Source organism: Miniopterus natalensis, chromosome 12, assembly GCF_054644295.1.
Source record: "Miniopterus natalensis isolate mMinNat1 chromosome 12, mMinNat1.hap1, whole genome shotgun sequence".
Lineage (NCBI taxonomy): Eukaryota > Metazoa > Chordata > Mammalia > Chiroptera > Miniopteridae > Miniopterus > Miniopterus natalensis.
This window is the reverse complement of record NC_142092.1, coordinates 64,165,103-64,171,102: the sequence shown is the minus strand read 5'-3', so window position 1 is coordinate 64,171,102 and position 6,000 is coordinate 64,165,103.

The following is a 6,000-nucleotide window of genomic DNA, read 5'->3' as shown; positions in this document are numbered from 1 at the left end:
TGAGGTGGCCCAGCAGTTAGGGCTGTGATGCCAGGCGAGGGGCTTGCCCCTTATCTGGAGTGTATGGGAGCATCGGTGTGTCTTCAGAAGCGAGTGGCCAGATTCCTAATCGGGAGAGATCACCGAGGAGGCAGTGGAAGTGGGAGGCCCAAGAAAGCAACTCCCCAGGAAGTTTTCCAAAAAGAAGGACAGAGCTGGGGCACTGGGACCTGCTGACTGAACCAGCAGGGGTATCAAGGACACTGGGCAGAACTCAGACCAAAGGGTGTGGTCGAGGTTCAGGCCTCCCTCTGCTAATGGTGGAAGGGGACATCCTCAGAGGGTGACCTTCTTTCCATAGAAGGAGGCAGCCAGCTGCAGGCCTTGCCCAAAATGCCTGCCCCTTGTCTCAAAGAGCTAGGCCACTCAGAGATTTGGGTCCCTGTTTTTTATTTTTGTTTTGTTTTTAAATTTTTGTATATATCTTTATTGATTTCAGAGAGAGGGCAACAGAGGGAGAGATAGAAACACCAATGATGAGAGAGTCATTGATCGAGCCCGCAACCCGGGCATGTGCCCTGACCAGGAATCGAACCTCGATCTCCTGGATCCTAGGTCGATGCTCAACCGCTGAGCCGCGCCCGGCCGGGCCGGGTCCCTGTTCTTGTAACTTGCTGGGTGACCGTGGGGCAGTCCTTCCCTCCCTGACCTCGCCTCCCTCATCTAGACCTCCAGACGAGGGTAATAACAGCTCACTTGACCGGGCTTAAATAAGACCAATGAGGGACATTTGTGAAAGGCTCCCCAAGTGTACACACAGGAGGAACCGATGTCATCAGAGGCTTTTAGCACAGCTTTTACCGGGCCAGCCCCACACAGGCTGCAAAGGCGTGAGCATCCCGTGCCCACTAGAGGGCAGCGGAGGACTAGGAAGACCATGGGTTTGCTCGCAGGACTGTAGAGACCAGGAGCCAGAGGCTAAGGCCAAGGCCGGGAGAACTGTTCCCCGGAGACCTCCTCGCCGGAGCCCGCTTAAAATGGTGAGTGTAAAACACCCAGCTTCCACCTTGCCTATCCCCACCCTGGGTACAGAGGTGTGTGCTTAGGTGGGGCCCCTTTAACACGAGTTCCCTGGGAGAGCCTCCCCGTGAGCCAGAATTGGGAACGGCTGTTAAAGACCACAGAGGCTGTAACCTGAATCATAACTTGATTAAGGTCCTGTGATGTGCAATGTGCCAAACCCCGTGCTGAGCACTCCACCAGCACCTCTTACTGAGTCTTCCCATTAAGGTACAATCATTTCACTACGATGGTAGTCATACTTTGCAGATGGGGAAACCGAGGCAGAGAAATCGGGTGATCCAGTGTCAAAGGGCACCCAGCCAGTGAACAGCAACTGAAACCCAGATCTGTCTCCCTGACACCCACCTGAGTCACTCTGCTGACCTCCCAGCCCCTGTCCCTGATAAACAGCAGGGCCTTGGGCCGTGTTCTTTCAGAGACCTGAGCTGGGGGTGGGCTGTTTCCCTTTGCTGAACTAACTCCTCACAGCTGGAGTCAGGCTTTCGGGAGTCAGGCTTTCCCTTCTCCAGCCAGGAGCCTGCTCAGTGCCTGCCTAGCACTGTGCTGGGCACTTAGTAGGTGCTCAGTGAACACATGCTAATTGGCTTACTTAGAACTGTGAGGTCAGACCCCAATAGGGACCATCCAGATAGAAGACAGACGAGGGAGACTGGGACACTGAAATCCTCCCCAAGTCCTTGAACAGCGATCAATTTAAAAAGCAAAGAGCCCTTGCTCCTCGGGGGTGTTTTCCTTGTGTCACTGAGTTTGAATTAGTCTGTGTACCTGGGAGGATGCCCAGGGCTCTGTGATTAGAGTGGTGGTTAAGCAGCTGAACTTTGTACCCGGATAGACCTGGTTTCCAGCCACGGCCGTGACCCCTTCCTGCCTGTTTGATCTGCACTGAGTTACTCCGCCTTTCTGAATCAGAGTCTTTCCCTGTTAAATGGGGTTAGAAAGAGCTCAGAGTGGTGAAGTAAATGGCAAGAAACACATCATGTTCTTGCCCTTTGGAGAGAGCCTAGCAAATAGTCAATGCCACCCCTGGGTGGAGGGGCCCTCAGGTGATGTCAGTTTAGCTTCCTGATTGTGAGAGCAGGAGGCTTAGCCCGGAGAAGCAAAGGGTGAGACTCTTTGGAGCTGAGTGTCTTTGAGATCAGGCTGCACCCGGGACAGAGTTGGTGACCCAGGGTCTGGTCCCCTTTGGCCTCTAAAGACAGGGCTCCCGAAGGAATAAACTTCCAAAGGTCTGTCTGCATCCAGGAAGACACACATTTCCTGCTCTTCTCAGGCTGGCCTTATCTGTCCCTTAAAGCAGGACCTCTGGTGGCCAGCCTGACTCCTGGCTGACCAAGGTGACGTCACCCAATGTCCTCGGGGGGGGGACTGAGATAGCTCTTTTCTGAAACCACAAGGCAAGCTAGACTCTTCGCAAAGTCCCGCTGGCTTTTTTTCAATGAAGACAAATGAATTCCTCCCAGCCGGCTGCCCGGGGAGGGCAGCAGGAACTCTTCCCTGGTGCCTTCATTGGGCAGGAGTCCTGAATGGACACCTCTCCCTGGAAGAAGCCAACAGATAACTGGAGTCCAGATATGAATATAATTCTTCTCCTGAGAGTACAGGAATGGCAGAACGTTCGTGCTGAGAGCATCCATTAGTAATAAAAATAGTAATAGCTAGCATTAATTTTGCACTGACTGCATGCCAGGCTATGTCCCAAACAGTGTATATGAGTCCACTCTCAATCCTCACATCATTCCCTATGAGCACTTATTAACTTCTCACAGAGTAGACCAACCTTATCCCTACTTCACAGAGGAGGAGACTGAGGTTCAGAGACCTTACCTACCTAGCCCAGGCTCCCACTGCTGTATGTAGGGCAGACTGAGGCTGAGAAAGGGAGTGAGTGTGCCCAAAATTCTGTAGACTGGAGACCACCCAGATCTCCACCCAGGGCCACCCCGTCCACCGCATGAAGGTTAGACAATAGGGGTTCAGTTCTAACTTTCTTGGTTCTAGCTCAGGCTTCCCAGAATCCTGCTTCATTGGGTGGTTTGTAAAGAATTCCTTTATCTTTGGGGTTGATGAGGGTTCCTCCATGGAGGGAAAAGACCTTGGGAAGTCCCTTTCTCTGCCTCTTCAAAGACCTCTGCATGGTGGTTGAGAACACATAATCAGGAGCCAGACCACCCCGGTACAAATCCCACTTCTGCCACCTACTAGCTGTAAGACCTTGGAAAAGTTCCTGAACCTCTTCTTGCCTTGGTTTCCTAACTGCAACATGAGGATAAAAATAGTACCTACTGCACAGAGTAGTTATGAGTAATCAATGAGTTAATACATGGCAAGTAATGGAAACAATGCTTTGCACCACATAAACTTGCTAATTGTTATTTATTCCATTGCTACCAATTGTCACTTTTATTGTTCTTTCCCCCCAATTGTCTGGAAGCTCCTTGGGAATAGGCCAGGCCAGTCCCCCCATGCCCAGCGGAGCAGGCCTGGCCTTCAAGTAGGGACTTAGTAACGGTGTGTGCTGGGCGAGGGAGAGCATGATCGGAGCCACGAGCTCAGTGAAGGTTCTTGAGGAAGATGCCTCTGGCCAACTTCCAAGGTCTCCCTTGGTGGCCAGCCAATACAGATGTCAGTGATGACCAGGGGACTTGTCTGGCTCACATAGTAGGCCTTTTGCAGTATGCTTAGAACCCAGGTCTCCTACTCCGATCCTAGTCTCCAACCACAGCACCAGCCTGTCTACAAGTTCCAGTAACTGCTGCTCTTTATTTCATAGCAAAGCCACCCTTACCTGCCCCACCTGGCCCCACCTGTTTGCTTAAAATAAGGGAAAACGAGTGTTTAGAAGCTCAGTCAGAAGATGGACATGGAAAAAGTCACCTAAGAGGACACAAAATATCCTTCAAAGCAGCTGAAATGAACCTGTTGTGTATAACATTCAATAAACATGAATTTGGGGCAAATGGGTCATTAGATAAGGGGAAGAAAGACTATAAGAGAAAGCTGGGAACCCCTGGGTGGTGAGAGAAGGCTAGTGTGGCCAAAGCAGAGAGAGATGGGGCAGGATGTTCTTGGCAGAAGGGTCTTCACAAACTCTCACACTGACTTCACCTCTTGGGGGTTGGCTGCCCAGATGAGACCTCGGAGCCTTTTAAACACAAGTATCCACAGGAGTGCTTTTCCTGAAGCTTGTGCTGTCCTACAATCCACCCTGCGCTGGCCAGGAGTCAGGTCCCCAAGGATCTGGAGAACTCAGACAGGGTTCTAGACAGCTAGGTTGCTCTCTAGATTGGCCAGCATTCTAGAAACTCTTGGATAACCCTCTGAGCTCTGATGAACAACCCCATCCCCAGCCAAATTTCCAGAGAATCCCTCCTAACTTCTATACAATGTTTTAAAATTTCAGAGAGATCTTTTAAGGATTTGGAATTCTGGGAATCCCCTACAGTGTTTCAGGATTTCCAAGAGCTGCCCCAGATCTAATGTCCTGAGGTACCAATGTTCTAAGTCTGACTGTTCTGGAGAAGTATTACCTTATTTCATGGGGCCAAAGAACTGCCCCACAATTCAGCATTCTGGGGAAGGCCTATAGCTTTCAGGGTTCCAGACGTGCCCTCTGCAATTCACAGGTTCTCAGTAAGGACCCCTGGATTTGAAGTCTCGCTATGTCACTGGGTCCCGTGGAATTCCTCTAGTGTTTAAGGATTCTGGACAAGTGGCAGTTCTAGAGTGAGGATGCTGACTGGGAGTTGGACACATGGCTTATGGGAGGGGGGTAGTGGAGACTTATCCCTTTGAGTCTGGCGTCTGTCCCTGGGAAAGTATGTGGGGGCTATGCTGAGCTGGAACTAGGAAACTCCATGGAAAGTTGTGGCTGGCTCCAGCAGAAGGAATCATCCAAACCCTAATGAACTGGCAACGGCAGCCGGGGGGCCTGGGGGGCCCGTCCATCCTCCCAGGGCAGCTGAGGAAAGTGTCACGCTCAGAGCCAGGGGCTTCCTGCCTGAGGCTGGAGACCTCCCAGCAAGCAGGGCCACGAGCAGTGAGAGAAGGGCTCTGGGCAGGGGAGGAGCCCAGGCTCAAACCCACTGAGCCACCCAAGCTGACGTGGCATCGAAATTACCTAGAGCAGAAAAACATGACTTACGGCTTGAGTCTGGCTCACCCTCCTCCCCTCCTTCAGCTGTCTGCACAGATGTCACCTGCATGAGACCTTTCCTGTTCACCTGCTTTAGAACTGTACCTGCCCTGACAGAGGGACCTCCCCACTCTGTTTCGCTCCATAGCCGCCTGGATCTCAGTTTCCCTAACTATAAAATGGGAGAGTTAGGTTAGCCTTGTGGCTCTTTTTGTAATGAGGTCCTCCCACCGGCACCTGCAGTTTCTCATGTCACGTCTGGGCTTCCCCTTAATTGTAGACCCACTGCGCCCTACTGGGCACTGTACCAGAAATCATGAGATTCCTCGCCTCTCTGACCCTCCCTAGAGCTCAACAGGACAGGAAGCTGTGTCCCCCATCTAACTGACTGAAAACCAGAAAGTGGTCTCGGGAGGGTGCAGGGCTTGCCCAGGGTCTCAGAGCAGGTCTGTGCCACCAGAACTCAGGGCTCATGATCCCTCCAGCACTGACACATGCAGCGGCACAGAGAAGCAAGCCCCTCGGTCCACCGCCTGCCCCAGCTCGAGGCCAGGTCAGTTTCCTTCAGGTCTCCTGCCTGGAGGTGCTCATCATTCCATTCCCCATGCTGTCCAGTGGTGCAGAATAGCCGCTCAATTAAAACGCATGTAATGCATGAAAGGAGATGGAAACCTGGAATATTCCTGATCAGAAGGGGGCACATGCACTTCCGCCAAGAGTCCCTGCCTCCCCTTCCTCAGACTCCCCCAAGAACCCCTGCCATCTGAGATGACCCCATGGGAAGTAAGTGACTATCCAAAGGACAG